Source organism: Schistocerca piceifrons, chromosome 1 (assembly GCF_021461385.2).
Source record: "Schistocerca piceifrons isolate TAMUIC-IGC-003096 chromosome 1, iqSchPice1.1, whole genome shotgun sequence".
Lineage (NCBI taxonomy): Eukaryota > Metazoa > Arthropoda > Insecta > Orthoptera > Acrididae > Schistocerca > Schistocerca piceifrons.
In genome coordinates this window covers 878,049,357-878,072,336 of record NC_060138.1, presented here as the reverse complement: position 1 = coordinate 878,072,336, position 22,980 = coordinate 878,049,357, and the positions used below count along the sequence as shown (strand labels likewise).

General features: G+C 41.8%; 1 non-coding gene across 1 annotated transcript; it reads left to right on the top strand.

Annotated features, from left to right (window-relative positions):
* Positions 1 to 1,169: 1,169 nt before the first annotated feature.
* Positions 1,170 to 1,244, top strand: Trnas-cga. The gene has a single exon. It is a non-coding gene; the product is annotated as a tRNA-Ser (tRNA).
* Positions 1,245 to 22,980: the final 21,736 nt, after the last annotated feature.

Sequence of the window (22,980 nt, the reverse complement as noted above, 5' to 3'; positions counted from 1 at the left end):
TGTTAAGTCCCATAGTGCTCAGAGCCACTATTTGAACTATTTGAACTATTTGAACTGCGCCACCTCGCTCGGCGCTCTGTTGAGAGTAGTCCAGGTCTTGCGTAGTAGGTCGAATCCACTTGGAAGTTTAGCAAGATGTTATGCAGGTGCACATCTGTCACTGCTTCCCACCGACCTTTCCATTCTTCAACAGGTTTGAAATCCTTAGCAACCATGTCAGCATCATCGCACAGTATTTTGATTCCATGTGTCAAGAAACTCAACGTGCCAAAATTTTCCAGTCTTTGTCGGTTTCTACTTCTTTTGTAGGAAAATTGGCAATAAAAAACCGAAAATTGATTATTTCATAAACCGGGTATTTTGAGTGGTTTTTACAGTCACGCTAAACCGGAGTGGAAAAAAAGCGATATTCCCGAAAACTAGTTATTTCAGCGATAACCGCTATCCCTATTATACCGAGCGAGGTGGCGCAGTGGTTAGCACACTGTACTCGCATTCGGGAGGACGACGGTTCAATCCCGCGTTCGGCTATTCTGATTTAGGTTTTCCGTGATTTCCCTAGATCACTCCAGGCAATTGCCGGGATGGTTCCTTTGAAAGGGCACGGCCGACTTCCTTCCCCATCCTTCCCTAGTCCGAGCGTGTGGTCCGTCTCTAAGGACCTCGTTGTCGACGGGACGTTAAACACCAATATCCTCCTCCTATCCCTATTATGAAAATGTTTGTGGACGATGAGCTAGTGACGTCACAGCGTGAATTCCACGTTCCACTACAATGTGAAGCTTGAAAGGAAGAATCTTCCATGTCAGATTTCTGCGTCGCGGAGAGGAATGTGGCTAATGGGGCGTAACATCGGTTTTACGACACAAGCAGAACTTAGGAGCAACCATATTGGATTAAGCGATATTAAGTGGAACTCAATAACAATGGTTTTTACAGCGTTCATCTACATCTGTATACATACACCGCAAGCCACTGTACGGTGCGTGGAGGAGGGTACCCTGTACCACTACCATAGCAGCCATCACGAAAATAGGCACCTTAAGATCATCTCGCCGTATTACAGCATTACCAATGATGCTAGGTTTGCAGGAGAACTTCTGTAAAGTTTGGAAGGTAGGAGACGAGGTACTGGCAGAAGTGAAGCTGTGAGGAGGGGGAGGGAGTCGTGCTTGGGTAGCTCAGTTGGTAGAGCACTTGCCCGCGAAAGGCAAAGGTCCCGAGTTCGAGTCTCGGCCCGGCACACAGTTTTAATCTGCCAGGAAGTTTCATATCAGCGCACGCTCCGCTGCAGAGTGAAAATCTCATTATGGATTACCAGTGATAATTTAGAATGTTGTAAAAAATTCCGACAATATATTATGCATCTCATCTCTAATTTAACGCAGTATTTTTCAAAAAAGAGTTCTTGCCAGCTGCTACGAAAAGAAATAAATAAAAAATAACGTTACACGAAATTTTGGAGAAAAACTATTATTATTTTTTACTTCAACCTCAGGGAAAACATAAATACTGTTGTGGATTGGCAAGAGAGCCAACCCACTATGACAGGAAGCCGAAAGGCACGCGTTTTAGCTCACGCAGGATGGCGTGAGGTCTGGAACAGGACAAGGAAGTTAGACTTTAGCAAAAAAGGACGTAGCTGTTGGAATACTTTAATCCGTAAATGGTGAACATCGCTCTTGACGGTACATGTTTTACAGCATCAATAGTAACTGGTAATAGCGCTTTGCTAGGTCGTAGCAAATGACGTAGCTGAAGGCTATGCTAACTATCGTCTCGGCAAATGAGAGCGTAATTTGTCAGTGAACCATCGCTAGCAAAGTCGGCTGTACAACTGGGGCGAGTGCCAGGATGTCTCTCTAGACCTGCCGTGTGTCGGCGCTCGGTCTGCAATCACTGATAGTGGCGACACGCGGGTCCGACGTATACTAACGGACCGCGGCCGATTTAAAGGCTACCACCTAGCAAGTGTGGTGTCTGGCGGTGACACCACAAATACAGTCATATTTGGACTGAAAATAATATATGAACATTCTCAAACCTTATAGATGGTTCAAAGTGGCTCTGAGCACTGTGCGACTTAACTTCTGAGGTCATCAGTCGCCTAGAACTTAGAACTAAGTAAACCTAACTAACCTAAGGACATCACACACATCCATGCCCGAGGCAGGATTCGAACCTGCGACAGTAGTGGTCACGCGGTTCAAGACTGAAGCGCCTAGAACCGCTCGACCACAACGGTCGGCTTCCGTTAATTTCCATTGCAATTTATATCCCTTTCTTGGAGAATCAAAACACGTGCTCACATCCAGAGATTCTGCCAATGTTACTGCACTGTTAATAAGGAGTACAGTCCTTTTGGAATTACCACAACTTTTATTGTCATCCTATGAACTTGCGCAAAATTTATATTATTCCTGTCCTCTTCACTGTTTGCTAAATTAATAACCAATCTTCAGTACATTCGATAAAAGACAATTTTAGATTGTTTCCTAATGTTTTCTCGACCTTTATACTCACCGATCGGAATAGCACTACACATAGGCCCTTATTCCTGCATTTCTCTCACTACCAAATAAACGTCAGTGAACCGTTCCTCAGAAGACTGAAATTACACGTGAACACACGGTATCGCACATGAACGCATAACATTCAAGACACAGAGGAATTACATGTCGCTACCACTGAAAATTTATTTACATCAATAGGGAAAGTTGAAAATTGAAATTGGTGCCGGACTGGGATTCGAACCCAGGACTCCAGTTTATTAGGCAGATACTCTGACCACTTTTTTATCTCATTTTGTTCGGTATTGTTCGTTGTGTTTGTTCGGGGCGGACGTCCCATGACACCCGTTGAAGTTCTGCGTTGCTCCATTCACTCAGTTTTTTTAAATTTTTTTTATTACAGATGGCAGCTAACCCTCTGACCGAATACGCTGAGCCACCGTGCCGGCACGAGGAAAACACAACACTCACTCCACGAGCGGAGGAAATCTCCAACCCGGCCGGGAATCGAACCCGGGCCCGCTTGCATGGGAGGCGAACATGTTAGCACCCAGGTAAGAGCTCTGAGGTATTCAGACAGAGTGGTCATCGTCCCGTCAGACCCAAATTCTCAACTTACCCGGCCACTACTTACACAGTGCCTCTGCTCATTATCCTCATTATTCGTGGCGTCCGAAAGAGCAGGCACCACATATATAATCACTGCGAGACCGCCAATGATTCCTTCAATGCAGATGCACACCACGCTCGAACTCGTACAGGAATCGGCGAAACGCCGCGAGTAATGAGGATAATGGGCACGAGGCACTACATTAATAGTGAGAGGATAAGCTGAGAATTTGGGTCTGGCGGAAGGTGCGCTAGAGTAGTCCCTGCAGCTGCCATGATCGCTATGCCCGGATAGCTCAGAGTTCAGAGCATCTGCCTAGTAAGCAGGAGGCCTGGGTTCGAGAGGCGGTCAGGTGCAAATTTTCGACAACCCCCTCTCATGTAAATCAATGCCCGCTAGCAGATATATATCGTAGCTCCTATATGTCTTGATTGATAATGGCTGCAGGATGAAAATGGTGTCTGTTCTTTCGAATATGTCCGAAAGAACAGACCGCATACACACAGAACTTTGAACCGGCGCTGGCCTACTGCACTGTTGAGTGAACATGGCGGCAATAAAGCTATGAGGCGGCGAATCACAGCGTTTAACGCTGGAGGGCTGCAGGGAGGTGTGTCATTTCCTCTGGACCACGTTAGTCATTTCCTTTCCAGTTCCACACAGGATAAATCCCAAACACTCGAGCAGTACACAAGAATGGGTCGCACTCAATGTCCTATAGTGATCTGCTTTACACAAGAACGACACTTTCCTAAAATTCTCGAAATAAACCGAAGTCGACCTTTCACTTACCTACTACAATCCTTACATCCTCGTTCCATTTCACATCGCTTTGCAGTGTTACGTCTAGATATTTAATCGACATGACTGCCTCATGCAGCATACCCCTAATGTTGTATTTGAATGTTACGGCAATGTCTTTCCTACTCATCTGCATTAACTCACATGTTCTCTCTCTCTCTCTCTCTCTCTCTCTCTCTATATATATATATATATATATATATATATATATATATATATATATATATATATATATATGATCTTGTCACACTTGCCTGGGGCACTCCTGATGAACATTCGCCGTCTAGGACAAAGTACTGTCTTCTGTTACTTAAGAAGTGCTCGAGCCACTCACATATGCATATTTTCATACCTTCGTTAACAGTCTGTAGTGGGGCACCGTGTCAAACGCTTTTCGGAAATCTAGGAATATAGAATCTACATGTTGCTCTTCATCCATGATTCATAGGATATCATGTGAGGAAAGAGCAAGCTGAGTTTCACACGAGCTATGCTTTCCAAAACCGTGCTCATTCGTGGACAGAAGCTTTTCTGTCAAGAAAATTTATTATACTTTTTGCTGGACATTATCTTTACTCCAGTGACTGTTATAAGTTTTTATTGCACTATTGCAATTTCTGCCTTAGGCCATTGTTAAGTGCCGATATTATGGTTTTAAGCCATGTCAACGTAATGTAAGCTGACGCATTTGTATGTCTTTTTCTTCCTTTATTGGATTTCGATTCCCACCGTAGGGGGAGGGCTGGCAGCAGCTTAGTACGCTGCTCTTCAGCCTACAGAATTTTTAAAACATAAGAAGATAAGAAACAATAAAAGCAGGCGATAAAACGGTGGCGTAAATTGTAAAACGGCGGAAAATTGTGGAAAGTTAAAACATAAAACAAATGGTGGGTGATGAGAACAAAATACACAGGAAGCAGACAGGTAAAATAGCAGACAGACAATTAAAAAAACACAGCGACAGTCTGGTTTCTGTTCCCAAGAGATATAAAAATCACTGCCAGCGACAGTATGATGTCAGTTCACAACACTTCGGAAAAGTCACACGACACTTAACAATCACTGGAAACACTGCACTAAAAAGTCGGCACAAAGATGACACACCACAGGCAATGGCAGATGGGGGGGGGGGGGGGGGGACCTGGGCAGATGAAGGGGGAAAAAAAGGGGGATGAAATACGAAGGGGGGGAACCGACAGAGGGAGAGGACTCATGGGGGGGGGGGGAGCAGGGCAGACACGAGAGGGAATGGTGAAAGGTGGAGGAAGGAAACGCAAGATGACTCAGGGGAGGGAAGGGAGGCAGAGAGAGGGTAGGCAGGTGAAGAAACAGGATGGAAGGGGGGAGAGGGAGCTCGGGAAAAGGACAGAGGAAACGAGGGGCAGGTGAGGATCAGAGTTGATAGGAGGGATAAATGGAGGGAGAGAGGGCATCATTCGGGAGGGGAAGTTGACGGAAGCCACCTTGGGAAAGGAGATGAAGGGTGTAGAGATGGAGGGTAGGGGGGACGCAACAGTGAAGGTGCAGCAAAGGGCGGGGGTTGGAGAGGAGAGGAGTAACCAGGGGATGAGGGGGATCAAGGCAGCAGGAGGTGTAGAGTATGCAGATATGTTCGAGGATAGGGGCAGATGGGGGAGAGGAATCAGGTCATAGAGGATCCACATGGGGGACGGGAGGCATATACAGAAGGCGAGGCGGAGTGCATGGCCTCGAGGATCTGGAGAGATTTACACCGACAGACACTCCTAAATATAATGAAGGAATTTAAAATACCATCAAAATTAATCAGATTAGTTAAAATGTGTATAGCATTTCGGGGGGAGGGACTGATATCCAGGTGGGACTGGCGTAACAGAGGATGGGATGGATTAAGGATTTGTAGGTGTGGAGGATAGTAGAGTGGTTCAACCCTCATGTCTGGCCAGAGAGGAGTTGAGGAGTCGGAGGCGGCTGTGGGCTTTGGATTTGATAGAGCAGAGATGAGGGATCCAGGTGATATTTGTATGTCGTTGTCAGTCCTGTTAAATAGATTTGTGTCATTGTTACACAGTGCGAGCACACGTATTCAAACATCGTAAAACAACCTAATTTGTAAATGCACATGACTAGTCACACATGCATTAGACCACAGTTACAAGTGTATTCAAATTTATTAGATTCGTGCTGAGAATATTTTCAAGAATTCTGCAGAAAACCGATGTTAAGGATATTGGTCTGCAATTTTGCATGTTATGAACATAAACTCCCATGTGGGGTTTGCTAGACCCCCATCAGGCGCCTCTCCAGGTGGCGGATAGGGGAATGCTCTCTAGATAAAGAGGGTACTGGGGAAATAAGATACCTGGGGTGGACCAAAACTAGCATTGGCAAGAGAGGCTCGCTCAGCCGTGGTGAAGGCAACCCTCCTAGGGGTAGAGTACCCCAAAATCAAGACTCCTGGTCCTCCAGGTTGGGGGTTGTGCAGAGAGCTACCAACCCACTCATGCAACAAAAAAAAAAAAAAAAAAAAAAACGATCAGGATACTCAACGCCAGCCTCAGAAACCTGTATCGTCGTGCAACTGCCCAAATACCAGCAAACGAATTAAGACAATATCTAGTGCAATTGGTAGCTCTCCAAGAAGTAAGATGGCAGGGAACAGGTTCACTGAAAACAGCAGACGGGACAATAATGTATGGAGACTGCAATCAGCGCCATGAATTTGGAACCGGTTTCTACATTCATAAATCAATAGATGACTCAGTGAGGGAGTTCAAACAAGTAGGAAAAGAAGAAATCTACAAGCCAACCATCGGAAATTTTAGCTTACACGAGGAAAGTTCAGAGAATGGGGTTCGACTTATAAACTTTGAAATGACAAATGGCCTCAGAATAAGCAGCACAAAATTTCAACATAAACGCATCCATTTAGGAATATGGATATCACCAGATGGAAAGGTAGTCAATCAAATAGATCATGTAGCTATCCAGAAACGGTTCCAAAACAGAATTAAAGATGTCAGAACCTTTAGGGGAGCGGATTGTGACACAGGCCACATGTTCATAATATCAAAAATGAAAGGGAAACTCAAAAGGAAAGTAAACAGAAATAGAGAAGAAATTACAAGATATAACCTAGGAAACCTGGGGAAAGTAGATATAAAAGAAAATTTTACAAAAGAAATTAAAAGCACTCTAACAAAACCGAGACTGACCAATGCAGAACCACAGGATGTCGAAAGCAGATGGCTACACTTGAAGGGCTGCACTCAAGAAGCAGCTTTCAAAATCATAGGTGAAAGAAAACGACCTAATAAAATTTGGTTTAACACAAAGTGTCAAGAAAAAGTGCTGGAAAGAAGAAATGCGAGGAATGCATGGATTAAAGAAAGGGACAATATGACATTGAAGGAAAGATACTATAAACTCCGCCAACAAACGCAAAGAACCCTAAGACAAGAGAAAAGGAAATACTATAACAATATGATCAGAGAAGCAGAGGATGATTTCCAACATCACAGGACAAGGCAGATGTATCAAAATATAAAAATATCCTTTGGTAAATTCAATAAAAGGGAACAGTTTATAAAGGATCAGTATGGGAAAATACTGACCAACCAAAAGTGACATACAAAACAGATGGAAGACATACTATTCACAACTTCTCAACTGCAATGAACCACACTCTTACTTTAGATTGGAAGAACCGGATACAATTGATACAGCTGATACAGTTACTACCCCATCAGTAAATGAAATACAGCAATCAATAAAGAAATTAAAGAATAACAAGGATTGTGGCGAGGACAAGATATATGCTGAGTTATTAAAGAACAGACCCCCACAACTGGAATTAGAAATACAGGCATTAATAGAAACAATTTGGGAGACAGAAACCATTCCTGCAGATTGGAAAACTGCAATTGTGTGCCCCAATATTTAAGAAGAATGATCCACTAGCTTGTGATAACTACAGAGGATTTGCCTTACCGGATGTCACCTACAAAATGTTATCGAGCTGCCTATTAAACAGGCTGATACCAATAACAGAAGGACTGATTGGGGACTACCAATGCGGTTTCCGCAGCAACAGATCGACATTAGATTACTTATTCACCCTAAGACAAGTAACTGAGAAGGCGTGAGAATTCAATGTAGGTGTCCACATATTATTCGTAGATTTTAAAAAGGCCTATTATAGCATACAACGACAGACACTCCTAAATATAATGAAGGAATTTAAAATACCATCAAAATTAATCAGATTAGTTAAAATGTGTATAGATGAAACTTTATGTCGCATAAAGATACCGGTAGCAGAAACTGAAGATTTTAAGGTGTACACTGGACTGAGACAAGGGGATGCCATTTCACCTATTTTATTTAACCTTGTCCTAGAGAAGACTGACAGAGAATTTTCTGAAACCAGTCCACAAGGGATCCAGCTACAGGATGTGAACATTACAAGACTTGCCTATGCAGATGATGTAGCACTAATAGGTAGTTTCAAAACAGAATTAATCAGAATGATGCAAAATTACTACGAAATTGCTGAGAAAACAGGATTACATGTTAATGAAGAAAAGACAGAATACCTGCCCATAAGTAGGGAAACCAGAAAAGATGCGCCTCTGACTGTTGATGGATTCAATTTCAAGACTGTTGACCACTTCAAGTACTTAGGAAGTATTTTTAGTAATAACAACAGAACAGATATAGAAATAGATGCCCGTTTATCAACAGCAAACAAGACCCTTTTTAGTTTCATCAAAATTATAAGAACTTAGTTACTTAGCAGTAACTTCAAAATCCGCTTATATCAATCGACCATTATACCTGTGACGTTATATGGATGTGAAACATTAATATTTAGAAAGAAAGATGAAGAAAAACTGTTAATATTCGAAAGAAAAGTAGTAAGGAAAATTTTTTGGACCTGTATACGATGAAAAGAACATAAAATGGAGAATAAGAAGAAATGAAGAATTAAGAGTGCTGTACAAACACCGTAACATCGTCGAAGTGTTCAAGAGGAGAAGGTTGAATTGGGCAGGCCATATAGCAAGAACGACAGAGAATAGACTACCTAGAATGGCATACAGCAGAACAATAGATGGAACGAGAGGAAGAGGGATACTCAGAACCAGATGGCGGTATAACGTTTGGGAGGACACAACGAGGATGAACAGCAGCAGCAACTGGACAAACAGCGCATTGGACAGGCAGAAGTGGAAGAGGCTCATAGAGCAGGCGTATGGTCGATAAGGCCCTTGCCACATGTAAAGTAAAAAAAAAAAGTAAGTAAACATGAACATAAACTGCTTCCAAGCACCTGCATGTTGGGGATCTTTCGAAAATCCGTCGTTTTTGGTGTGGTTTATTATAACAGACTGATGGGAACTACGCTTATTTAATGCTTTTATTATTACAAGTGATATGCTCTGAAAGTATGCCATCTCAATGCTACGGCGCATGGATGATTTAAGAAAAGGGCGTCGCTTTTGTAGAATTTGTTACAGTCGAGTATCAGATGTGATATCTAAGATTACAGTCTTTAGACATCTGTATATATTATATAGTACATCTTGCACAATACTGTCCTGTAGAAACTAGCGTAATAGGTTGTCGTCGGGACGTACAAAGGTAAAGATATCAGGTTTGTGTTAGACTACACAGTGTTAGTCAATCTAGACCCTATTGCACAATAGTCAGGGTTACAGCTTTCATGGTGGGCTGTATGCGGTAGAGGTTTTAACAATATTTCCATTAGGTTTTAATAAAATGTTCACATGAAGTATTTGGTAAGTAATATAAGCTTTAACAATATTTAACTTATGAAGCAAAGTTACTTCCTTAGTATTTCACCAGTAGTACCGGACCACTGAACAGTCGCAAAATTTTGCTACTAACAGAGATATAAAAGTTGGTTGAAACTAAAAAAACGTTGAAACACCTGGATTACATCCATACTTCTTATATTTTCTAAGATACCCTAGGAGTTTCCTATTAATGCAACAGAAGTATGATCTTATTATAAATAAGAGCACTCTCCGTCCAAAACAGCGTTTCTTCAAATTTGTATATGTCTATGTCACTGGTTGGTTCCCTCGCAATTCAGCATACGTAACACGTCAGAGGGAACTACATGGTTAATAGATTCAGTTAAGGAGGAGCAGTGCATATACAGCGTATAACGTGAAAAGTAAGAATTATTACAACAAACGTTGTCGAGCCAAGGGGCTACCCCGCATGTTTGAAGAAGTAAAATGCGGGAAATGTACATTGACGGGGAAAAACTCATAACACCAAGGAGGAGTTGTACGACATAATGGAAAGTTGGTAAGCGTGCATCTACATACGAAAGATGATGTCTATTCAAATTTCGCGCTAGTTGCATAAGACTGGCGCTAGGAGAGCCATTATGACGATGAAAATGAGGTCGCTTGAAGTATGTGCTATAACCGTCGTGAGCATTAGTTACCTACGGGAGTGCGTGGGGCGAGTTGATGTTAGTCGAGAATGCCCTTAATGTGACAGAGACGCTATAATCAACACCTCGCAGTCTTTGGATGAGGTCGACCAATAGTGTTACGAGAAACTGGATGATACTTCTGCGATTTTGCAGAAAGACTTGGCAGGAATGTAGCCACTGTACATGATTAGTGACAGCGATGGTCGCGATCTCTAGAAAACCGGGCTCCGGACGGCCACGTGGTACCACCGAGAGGGAAGACCATTGTATTAAGCGTATGCCTCTGGTGCATCTTACAGCATCTACAGCAGCAGCCTGAGCACCAGTTCGTACCAGTATGGCACAACGAACTGTTACAAGTCGGTTACTTCAAGGACAGCTCCGAGCCAGATGCCCTGTAGCGTGCATTCTGCTGACCCCAAACCACATCTGTATGCGACTTCAGTGGTGTCAAGCGAGAGATTGGAAGGCAGAGTAGAGGTCTTTCGCGTTTTCTAATGAAAGTCGGTTCTGCATCGGAGCCAGCGATTGTTAAAAGGAGGCCAGTTGAGGGCCTACAACCAAGCAGTCTGCAAGATAGACACATTGGACATATACCTGGAGTTACGGTCTGAGGTGCGATTTCGTATGACAACAGGAGCAGTCTCGTGGTTATTCCAAACATCCTGACTGCAAAACTGTGCTTCAGTCTAGTGATTCAAGCTCTTGTGCTGTGGCCGAGCGGTTCTAGGCGCTACAGTCTGGAACCGCGCGACTGCTACGGTCGCAGGTTGGAATCCTGCCTCGGGCATGGATGTGTGTGATGTCCTTTGGTTAGTTAGATTTAAGTAGTTCTAAGTTCTAGGGGACTGATGACCTCAGCAGTTAAGTCCCATAGTGCTCACAGCCATTTGAACCACTTTGTCATTAAAGTACAGCATTGCAGGGGGTGTCTTCCACAACACAACGCATGCACCTCTGCATGTTTGCGGTCAACCTTCTGGCGGTTACGCCCGTTATTAACGTATCAGCAGTCCATATTTGCAATGGCTTATCTCGCACTTAAATTAACTTGTGATCCTGCAATTTTAACCACTGAAATATGTTACCTAGACAAATGTATATACGAAATTTCATTACTTTATTATATATTAGTGTTGCGATTCTCTTCCTTCAGTGTATTATGTATTTTAATTTGGACAATACTGTCCCGTAGAGGGTGTAACGTAATTGACAGTGGTCGTGATCTACAAAAGTAAAAATCGCAGGTTCATGTCCGACTACGCAGTGGTAGTCAACGTGGCCCTTGCCGCCGACCAGTTGGCGTTCCAGCTTTCGTGGTGGGGTTTTAAAAGTTTTTTCATTAGGTTCTATAAAATTTTGAGATCACGCATTTGATGGAAATGGAAATGCCGTGTGGCTAGAGCCTCCCGTCTGGTAGACCGTTCGCCTGGTGCAAGTTTTTCGAGTTGACGCCACTTCGGCGACTTGCGTGTCGATGGGAAAGAAATGATGATAAGGAAAACACAACACAACACTCAGTCCCTGTGCAGAGAAAAATCTCCGACGCAGCCAGGAATCGAACCCGGGCCGTTACGTATGACAATCGTTTGCGCTGACCACTCAGCTACCAGGGGCGGACCACGTACTTCATAAATAATTATTATTATATGCTTTCACTTGCTGTAACTGCTTTATACATTTTATGAAGTAAAGTTACTTCCCTACTTAGTTACTTCCCTACTTCATAAATCACCACTACCGTTGAACAGATGGACGGTGAGATAATTTTGTTATTAACAGAGATAGAAAAGTGGACTGTAAGTAACAATGGTCTACCACCCCTGGACTACATCGATATTTTTTTAAGTTTCCTAAAATATTCTCGACGTTATTTATTATAAATAAGAGCGCTCGGTGTCCAAGACAGAGTTCGTTCGTTTTTGTCTACGTTTACGTAATTGGCTGGTTCCATCGCAGTTCAGTACAGCTTACACCACAAAGAGAACTACATGTTTCATAGATTCAGTCTAGGAGGAGCAGTACATAGATAACGCGAAAAGTAAGAATTATTACAACAAACATTGTCGTGCCAAGGCTGTCTCACGCGTGTTTGAAGAAGTCAAATGCGTCCGGCTGAGCCTGATAACTTCAAAGGAATGCCAAACACAATTTTTGTATATGCGAGACATGTACAACGTGGAAGGTAGAAAGTAAGAGAGAGCGATAGAAGCGAATTTAAGGTAAATCATTTAAGCATTTTCCCTGTTAATAACGTATTTTATAACATACTTTTGCCAAATGTCATTTGTAGTACAATGTCTTTGTCGTTGTCAATTACAGCTTATGAGGTATACTAGCAACAAATTATGACAAACGCTAATGGACTCAAACTGATCATTATTGTAATTACTTCTAGAATACTTTATATTTGTGGACTAGGAGAAAAACAAATGCTCAAAGAAAAGCCACTACATGCCCTCCTGCACTCTTCAATTCCTGTTCTCATCTAATATATTAAACTATGCATGTATGTAACTTTATATGGACCTATGTTAGTTGTCTCTCTACTGATAAAATCAGGATCTAACAAACACATATACTAGGTGTACAGGGCTTTACATCCCTACGGCAAAGGATCCTGCCATGTTGTGGAAAGAATGACTAAGGAATGTGGAAATTATTTCTTCTTTTAATATCGTGGTTGTGAATTTCTGAGTTCATCCTTAATGCACTACTGCTGTTAATCAAATATACCATGAGGAAGTATAGGTACTGGCAAGTAAACGTAAGGGTCGCTATGTCCCTGAAGATGCTTCTGCAAGATGTTCGGTATCAACTTTTTTACAATATTCTTATTGCACACTTCTGCAAAATAAATACTTTTTATGCCGTAGTTGCAATGCTCCACAAGATTCTGCCGTGAGACAAACTGACACAGGGACCGCGACTATTCATCATAATCGATTTCGTCCAAATTTATGCTATATGCAAGGGTTAGAGAGAAATGAAAATAACATCAGTGGGAGCTCCAGGGGCCAATCATTTAGACAAAATAGGATTTTTGGCGCGAATCGATTGCGACAGGAGCCATTTATGTTAGCATAGTGTCAAGGTACCAGTTGGTTTATCGGAAGAGTGTAGAAAGGTAATCCTAGGGTAGTGAGGTTGAGTCCCTGGGACGACGGGGGGATGGGGGGGACTTTCCTTATCTTCAATTTTTACGTTACTTACACTGCAAGAAAATCTAAATTTTGTACAGATATTGCATAAAAGGCATGAAAAAGGCAGTGGAAAATTTTGACCTGCAAATAAATTTTCTCGAAGGGACTGTAAGGCGTACACGAGAATTTCATCTATAAAATTAGATACTATTATTCAGCGTTCTATGACGGTTAAGCGTGCCCTCGTTGGTGGTTAACAGCCTCGAGAAGTCACCCCGTTTGTCGCAGTGCATGCTGGGTGTCGAAGGTTCTTATTAATCGCCCGGATTCACCACTACTCTCCGTGTGATACAAGTACCGAGTTCCCATATGCAATTCCGTGCTACTGACAAATGGTTTTCTACTGTTCGATATGAGCTGTTGTTAGTCGTTTGTGATAAGAGTGTGTGGGAACCCTTCGCTTGAGAAATTTTTGATAATGCGATGGTGTTTTATACCGTGGTGTTTTTTATGCATATTGTCTACGTACGGAAAATTAGAGAGTGCACCGCGTTATATTTTTACAACCACGTGCCTTTGTTCCTACGGCATTTTTTTTTCGTTGTGTTGGCAACGGTTTGCGTACACAGAGAGGGGCTACTTGAGTCACCGCAACTGGCATGGACTCTTGCATTCATTGATCAATTTTTTTTTTTAGAGTCTCCAGGCCAGTTGATATGAGCACATCATGTTGGTTGTAGGGAAAGCGAATGCTCGACTTTGTTTTATTCGGAGGATTGTGGGAAAGCGTAAAGGAGACGGCGGATAGAATGCTAGTATGAACGATTCTTGTGTATTATTCGAGTGTTTGGGATCCCCAACGGGTCCGATTAAAGAAAGACACCGAATTAATTCAGAGGCGTGTTACTAGATTTGTTACTGGTGTGTTCGATCATCATACAAGTATTATGAGTACTTTTTAAATGATGTCGTCTACCTTTCAGCTATCAGGTTTTTTAAAAAACATGTAAGCAGTGGATTCATATTACTTGAAAGTAATGTTACGTACATGCTTCGTGAACTCAATTGGGAACCCTTCAGGGAAGACGAAGCTCGTTTTGGGCTAGGCGCTATTGCGGAAATTTGTAAAACCGGCTCTTTAGACCGACTGCAGAACAATTCTACTGACGACAACGTACGTTTAGCGTAAGGGCCATAAAGACAGGAGAAATTATCGCTCGTACGGAGACTCTTGAACAGTCGTTTTTCCCTCGCTCTGTTTGCGAGAGGAACAGGAAGGAAATATACAGTAGTACTAGGCACCCTCCGCCTTGCACCTTGCCGTAGTTTGGGGAGTATGTATGCAGATATAGACGAATTGGTACTCTCCTTGTGCGATCCTTTATGCAAACAGCACACTTTTTTCCCAGTTGTAACATGGGTAAGATCTGTGGCCGTAGAGCGTAAGACATTACTGTTTTGTGCGAACTGTTTCAATGGTCTCTACCAAAATGCTTCCATTGAAAATGTTTGCCGCTTTACAAAGACAAGTTGTAGGATCTAACTACTAAATGCTTTTCTAATAAAGGCCTTAAGTTTCGTTACCGTGGAGTCCTGAGTGCTGGCTGCAGCGATTACGTCAGAACTAGCGGGGAAAGCGGCCATTCTTTCACTATCTGACTATGTGATAGACACGGTGAAATGGCAGTCAGCTTTGTAGACACTGTTCTGTATTATCCTGAATGCCGTCACGAGGAATGAAGATCGCTGCTAAGGTTTTTTTGATTAGTGACTACATAATAATAATAATAATAATTCAACGGCATGGTGCATGTCTTTCAACTAGACGCCACATTAATGACTTGATGGTCCCTAGCGTATCCCAGTAACCCTACCGCGGAACGGCCTGGAACCTACATTTACCACTGAATCCAAAATACCTGTATTTCCTGACGAATCTTTATCTCTTTGAGTGGCGAAGGCTAGGTAAAAAGCAGACAGAATAACTCAGTCGTTCGACCGGGACTCCAAATCACGTTTATTCTGTTTCCAGCCACACGCTTTACCACAAGGTCCGACACTGACTATGTTTATTTTCGTTCCAGGCGAGTCATGTCGATTTTATGGTGAAATATTCAGGACTTTTTACGTCTTTAAGACACACGTTGATACAGAGAGGACGAAGCACTGAACATACGTAGGTACAATTTCAAAGTAAACGATTGATGAAAACTGGAGTTTTTCTTAATCTATTAGATAATTGTGTTAAGCGTTTGTATGACCTGTTAACTGCAGCACGCAAAGAAAAATATCCTGTTGTTTATCGCTAAAAGTTGAAAATTAGGATCATTCTAGATATCCACCTTGATATGGACACCGGACGTAAAAAATGAATGCGGCAGTGTTAAGTAACAGAAATTTTGCTCCGTATCGATTCTTCTAACTCACTATGACTGCGAGAAATGAGCATGATACACAGTGATCAATCTCAACATTATGACCGTCCACCTCAGAGCGTGTTTGAAACTTTCGGCACGCAACACAGTTGCATTTCGTCGTGTATCGATTTTATGAGTTTTTCGTGCGTGGGAGTAAATAGACAGCACGAGACGAGTATGTGTAGGAAACAAAATTCTTGCAGATTAAGGGATGTAGTGTGAGTTCTGAACTGGTGCTCAAAATCATTGCTGATGTATTCGATACTTCGTATCCGTTGGATTTGGGGTCTAGCATATCAACACGCTTTATGATTATTTCTTAGCTGTGCAATAAATTATGTGGTAAGCAAGGTAAAAATGAATTATCACAGAGCAGCAAAGCTATGTCCATTTCATTTAGTTGTATTGGTAAAACTTATTTGTACTTCTAACTGCAGATGTCGTATGTCATTTCTCTACTGTCGTAACGGTACCATGTTAGCTGTATCAGGAACTTGGGCTTTAGCATCCGTAGATTAAACAGCTGTGTACGGCGCCCAAGCACAGGCATAGTGGGGCACAGCTGTATGTTGTGGGCTGCTTTCTCCCACAGCAACTTTGCCGAAAAATAGCGTAATTAATTAGTAAACTTAGTAATTAATATTTCATTATGAAAGTAATCATTAATTTCTCTATTCAAAAACTTTGAAGAAACTATCTTTATCGGTAAATAGACAATCTCCAATTGCTTAGGTGTTCAGATTTACGAGTTATGTTTAATTATGTATGGCAGGAAAATTTCTCAAAAATCAGCACATCTTACTTAATTTTCACCGAACTTAATACTCACGCTGCAGCATGAGCCTGTCAGTCAACAGACTGAAATGATGCTGTAATTATCTCACTTGCAAAGGCCAGTGTTAAACGACCACACACCCCACGATGGTGTCTTCACTTTGTCGTATAAATTCAATTGTTATTTCCTACGGTCTGTTATGGATCAAATCAACTATAACATCACGAGTGAAAGTAGGTCAAGACCCAAACTGAGGCAATGATTGATAAACAAGACGTAATGCGTAAGAGAAACATGGTGACTGTCTTGCAAACAACTTCAGTTTATTGTACTTGTCAGCCTCCGGTCGCATAAATGGTATCATCGCTATTTCGACCTCTTAGATACACATCATTAGACGATCCGTTTAAAGAGAAAGGAAAAAAACGAAATACTGCTATATCAGCAGTCTAAATTAAAAAAATTGAATGATTTGTAGTGTTTAGGCCGACCGCATACGACGCAGCCATCGCGCGGCTCCGAATTAGGCGATTATAGTAACTACGGACTGGCCACCAGTGGACACCGCACTCGCACCGTACTCACCGTCACTCGCCGCAAGACCGACAGGTGGCGCTACATATCCAGATGGCCACGCCCACAACAGAGCAAATGGTATCCCTCCGCACCGACACGCGTAGAGATCCGGCCGGCTGAAGAGCAGAGCTTATGCTGCTTCCAGCCCGCCCCTGATGGGGAATGGAAACTACAATAAAGGAAAAAAAAAGAGATCTGGCAGATGTCACAGAGTGGGCAGGTCCTTACACATCCTCGATACAGTCCAGATCCCTCCCCATGTGATTTCCTTATTTTTGAAGTCTTGAAGAAAGCTTTCACGTCGATTTTCTTGAGGAGGTGCACCCCTGAGTACAATCGTGGTTACGTAGACAACCACAAACATTTTTCCATGAAAGCAGTGACTGTCTTGTCTCACTGTCGGATAAATTTATTTACAGTTACGCCGATTACTTTTGAAATACTGAACTGTTTACTTATTTTTTAGTGTTCCGTGCCTCAACAGGTAAAAACGGAACCCTTATAGGATCACTTTGTTGTTTGTTTGTCTGTCTGTCTGTCTGTCTGTCTGTATATCTGCCTGTCCATCTGTCTGTCTGTCTGTCTCTGCAACTTATAAGACCCCTTTTTCTCAGTAAAGGGTAGAGGTATAAAACTGAATTTTGTGGTACATACTACTGTCTATGGTCTCTTGGCGGTGTGAAAAATTTAAGGTTCTAGGCCAATGCAGTCAAAAGACACGGCCATTTTTGATATTCGCAAATCCACTCATCAAAACCTATAAGGTACTTACTTCCTGTTGACCAAAAATTATAAAATTTGACAGAAGTAAAATTCCGCAGTGTTAAAACCCCTTTTTCTCAGTAGCGAACAGAGGTATCAGGTACCAAGATCAACGATCCCTTGACAGTGTATGAACTTTAAGTTTCTAAGTGAGTATAACCAAAGATACGGCCAGATATGTAACATATTTTGATACAAATTCATTCATCAAAACCTATAGATGAACTACATAGGTAGAGGTTATCAAGCGGTAAAACGAGTGGCTGGAAACCGGGGGTTCGCAGGAGCGAGTACCGGTCAAACAACGGTATTTTCAGTGAAGTTATTATTGTAATCTATAGACATAAGTAAGTCATACTCGCATTTGCCCGGTTTTTTTTTCTTCTATATATCTCGTTTTTATTTGATTGCCCCTTACACACCAAGAAAAGCGGCGCGTATGATACAGGTTTGTTTCACTCAGAGGAGAGCGTTAGGAAAATGTAAAAATTTGAAATGGCGGACTCTTGACGACAGACGCAAATAATTCCGCGAAAGCGTACTTACAGAATTTGATTAACTAGTAGTAAGTGAAGAATCTACAGGTTTTCTTCAGCCCCTGCGTAGGAATCTTGGAGACAAGATCAGACCAATAACAGCACGTATGGGAGCATATGCGACTGGAACAGGAAGAAACTCTAACATGTGGTACCACTGTAGGGAAGCAGCCTACTCACACTGTAGTAAATTCACATCAGTTTCCATTGTGTGCCAGCCAGTCTGCTGTAACTAGCTCTGACGTCATAAATGTTGCGCAATACCTTAAAAATGAAGCAAATGACCTAAAACTTTTCTAGCATGTCAGGAATAATACTAAATTAATGTGTGTTAAATATCAGTTCGATAACTTCAGCCATTTTCGAAATTTGGACGTTTTTCTGAAAAAATCATTGGCGCAACAGAAAAGAGCTAGAGACTTCAAAATTTATATTTAGATTCATCTTTCATAATGATTTAATAAAAACAGTACTTTGGATTTCACAAATTAAGATTTTAGTGGAAATTCATGATTTTCTGGTTTTTGTCTCAAAACTGAAGGAAGCAAGATAGATTAAGTAGGCTAATAAATAAGGCTAGGATGTTTAGATTTAAATAGGTTGGAGGTCCACTATGACTATGAAGATGTGAAAAGTTTCTTTTGAATACCTATAAAATTATAGCGATAGCGGATCTCAAAAGGGCCAGTTCAGAGCTCATCTACTGCGTGCAGTGTAATTTAATTAATTCTCTCGCCCAAAATATTTAACTTAGCCACATCAAAATTTTATTATCAATACTTACCTGCGTGCTGAATGCACATTTAAATTAAGAGCTTCATCGGCCATCAGCAAAAGAAGCTATAAATTATTATGTAACTTGAAGTGGTGCATTACTAGCCCAGCGGCTAGTCGGGAGAGCCGATTTGATCAGGCGTTCCCTTAGCCGTCCGCACCGCGGCTTTATATATAAGAACGCTGCGCGAGGAAGCAAGGCCCCAGTTCTCTCCAGACGCTGGATAGCACGGCATCTGTGTCGGGAGTCGCGTCGCGTCGGTATCATTGCTACAACCAGCCTCGGATGCCGTATAGTGTTAATTCTGGGATGATTTTCATTAACTAGCTTCAGTTTGCGTATTGTGGTATTTTCACGTGCCGTCGCGGGACAGACATTCTACCAAATATTTAGCGTGGCGTTTGATGAAATATTTCATCAAATTATGGCGAGCATTCTTTTTAACATTTAATTCGGACATTTATAGTTGCATCAGCGCATTAGACTCTGAAGTGCTCTGTTAGTTAGGTTGTAGGGATACTTGTGTTTTTTATCAGTGAATTTCAGAATATACTCAACTATTTTGGAAAATCGTTTTTTATTAGAAATCCCGGACAATCTCCTAATTCCTCAGAGCTATAAGCTGCAGCTATAATGGTATTCTCAGATGAAGTGGGCACTAGGAACTCCAATTGCAGGCTTCACGTTTTGTTAAATCACTTTCTGGGTGCTAAAAAGTAAATAGAGAGCCAGTGTTGAGAACGGCGAAAGACAGCATTAACAACATTCTAAAAGCCAGAAACTGATTCAACATGCAAGCATTTATACAGCAATATATTTTTACAACTTATTCGCCGCCCCACACCACGCTATGTTCCCTCTTCCGTGTACCTCACAGTGATTTGCGGAGTATTTACGTACATGTAAATGAGAAAAATAACTTTAGAGAATTGACAGTATACAACCAGATATTGTGAGGGGAGTTCAGCTAGCCAAAGTGTTCAACAATAAACAGCTCTCTGTTTCACCTAGCTAAACAAGCTGGCGTTGAAAATTAACTGACTACGTCTTTATAGAATATGAGGATGTCTCTCGCAGTAGGGACGAATTATTAGGGACGGCAGCATGCCTCAGGCTAGGCTCTAAGGGCCACAAATCCATTGTCACCAACGAAGTAAATTGCAGATTTCATCACAAAAATGCTAGAATGCCGCCGTCTCTAACTAAACACGGAATACGGCTCGGCGAAAAAAATATAGAATAACACGATACGTTTTGGTTCTCATTTACAGGAAGAATCATTCTATTTTAAGCCAGAAGTTTAGGAACATTTTCAAATCTTGAAAATAACAAACATTCATGGAACATCGACAGAGACAGAAAAATCCACCAGTTAATGAAACCATCATTCGATGCCCTTTCACTCGGAGTGATGAAAGACTCCACACTCTAGACGTATCAGGACATACAGACAACAGATTCTAACCTTATTATTTGGAAGAACATGAAAAACTTCTTAGGTATTCAGAGAGAACTACAGACATACTGAGAGCCTCCCTATTAATTTCGAACCACGCAGTAACCGCGTAATTGAATGATGCAGACATCTTTCCAAAAAATCGTTCTAGACTAGACGAGAGGTAACATAAATGTCTTTCTAGTTTTGCCATAAATTTAACAGTCGACCGCTTCTGATATCGTCTTTTTTCAACGTACCCGTGACCAGATCCTAGATTTTATCGATACTCGGAAGATCCAGGCTTTTGTTTACGCAGTCCGTTTTACCAATACGTGGGTGAACATCAGAATGTCACCAGCCTTGTTCTTTTTCGTGAACAACATACACCATTCCGTACATCTACAGCATATGAAAAACCTTCAGAATTATTATATTTATCCTCGCAACGAAAGTAGGTGTTCTGTTTTCAGGTTGCAAGAAATTTTCGTTGTCAGTTTCTCCATGTGCTGATTTCGCGACTGTTGGAATCGTTGGGCACGTAGCGTTTTGAATCCATCTGGCTTATACTTTTATCATTTGCACGTCGTTTCTCTACAGGATAATGTGAGATCTGTGCCGAAATTATACGTGTGTAAGCTTTCTTCTCTCGTATTTTACTGTTTACAATGTTTAAATAACTATCGCATTTATGGCAGTTTTCAGAACCATTTGAAAGTGGCCTAATATAAAGACCAAAAACCGGTAGTGGTAGTCCTGAACAGGAACTGCAACAATTTCATTTGGCGTAAAAGGGGGGAGAATGATCATTGTACACAATACGGTCAAATATATAATATGAGTAAGTCTTCGAATCAAACCGCAATGATAGCTTTCTTTCTTTTCGAAGAAATTCATGCAACAAATGGCACTGGATTAAACGTGTGTACCGATTGTACACGTGTAGGACGGGAATGTTGGTCTTTAACGTCACACTGACGATGGTCTCATTAGAAGTGATGCGCTCGCTCCATAGGCATCCATTATCCCCTCCGGGGTAAGCTGCAGAATCAGCTTGCTGAGTGTTACGTGCTTCGTCAGATACTACGCTTGTTTGGATTTCAGGCGACCATGAGAAAACTATTCCGGTTTCTTGTTGCGGCAGCGATCTCGGCGCTGTCCTGCAGTCGAGGCGGACTTCAACCTTCGCAGAACAGTGTCGAGACAGAGTGCCCAATCTTCTCACTTGTCATTTCCACGTATCCGCCCCTATCGATTTGCAGAAAGAGGACCGGTCCAGCAGGCTGGCGCTCGGTTACTGTCGCAGATCCCTAGACATACTTCTCCTCCGTCACCAGCACAACATAATCTAGCCTTACGACCATTTCCAGTGCCCAAAATCGTTCACCTCCAATTTTTTTTTAACACACAATGGAACAAGCCTTCACCTGAAATTTAAAATAGTACACGTGTATCAAATTACAACATAAAAGTTGAATGAGCGTTTTTCAAAATTTATGTCCTGTTTCATTTATTTTGAAGAATCGAATTTTTTTCTAATATTTTTACTTTATATGCAACACGATTTTATGAGTCGCTCTTTTTTTTTTCTTTTTCAGATGAAATTATTGATACACGAATAAAATGTATTTGTGGATATTTTCAACTTAATTTCTTAACTCGATCGATACATTGGATTTAATTACATGAGGATATAGTTTTAGGTAATACACTAGTAAAGTGGCTTCTGTAATAATTTATAGTCGTAATCACATCTATCTTCAAATATTTAATGATTACCGAGCGCGGTGGCACAGTGGATAACACACTGTAATCGCATTCGGGAGGTCGACGGTTGAAACCCGCGTCCGGCCATCCTGATTTAGGTTTTCCGTGATTTCCCTAAATATCTTCAGGCAAATGGCGTGATGGTTCCTTTGAAAAGGGCAGGGCCGACTTCCTTCCCTATTCCTGTGAGACCGATGACCTCCCTGTTTGGTCTCCTCCCCCAAAACAACCCAACAACCCAATTTATTGATCGGGCTCACTATCAGTTCGTCGAGGTACAGTACAATAAATTTTGTGTACGTGCTGTCAAACTTATTTCTTGCTGCCAACTTATTTCTTGAGCCATATGGTTAACAGAGGCGAATGCACATATCGGAGCACAAAAATACAAATATGTTCCTGTTTATATACACTACACCACG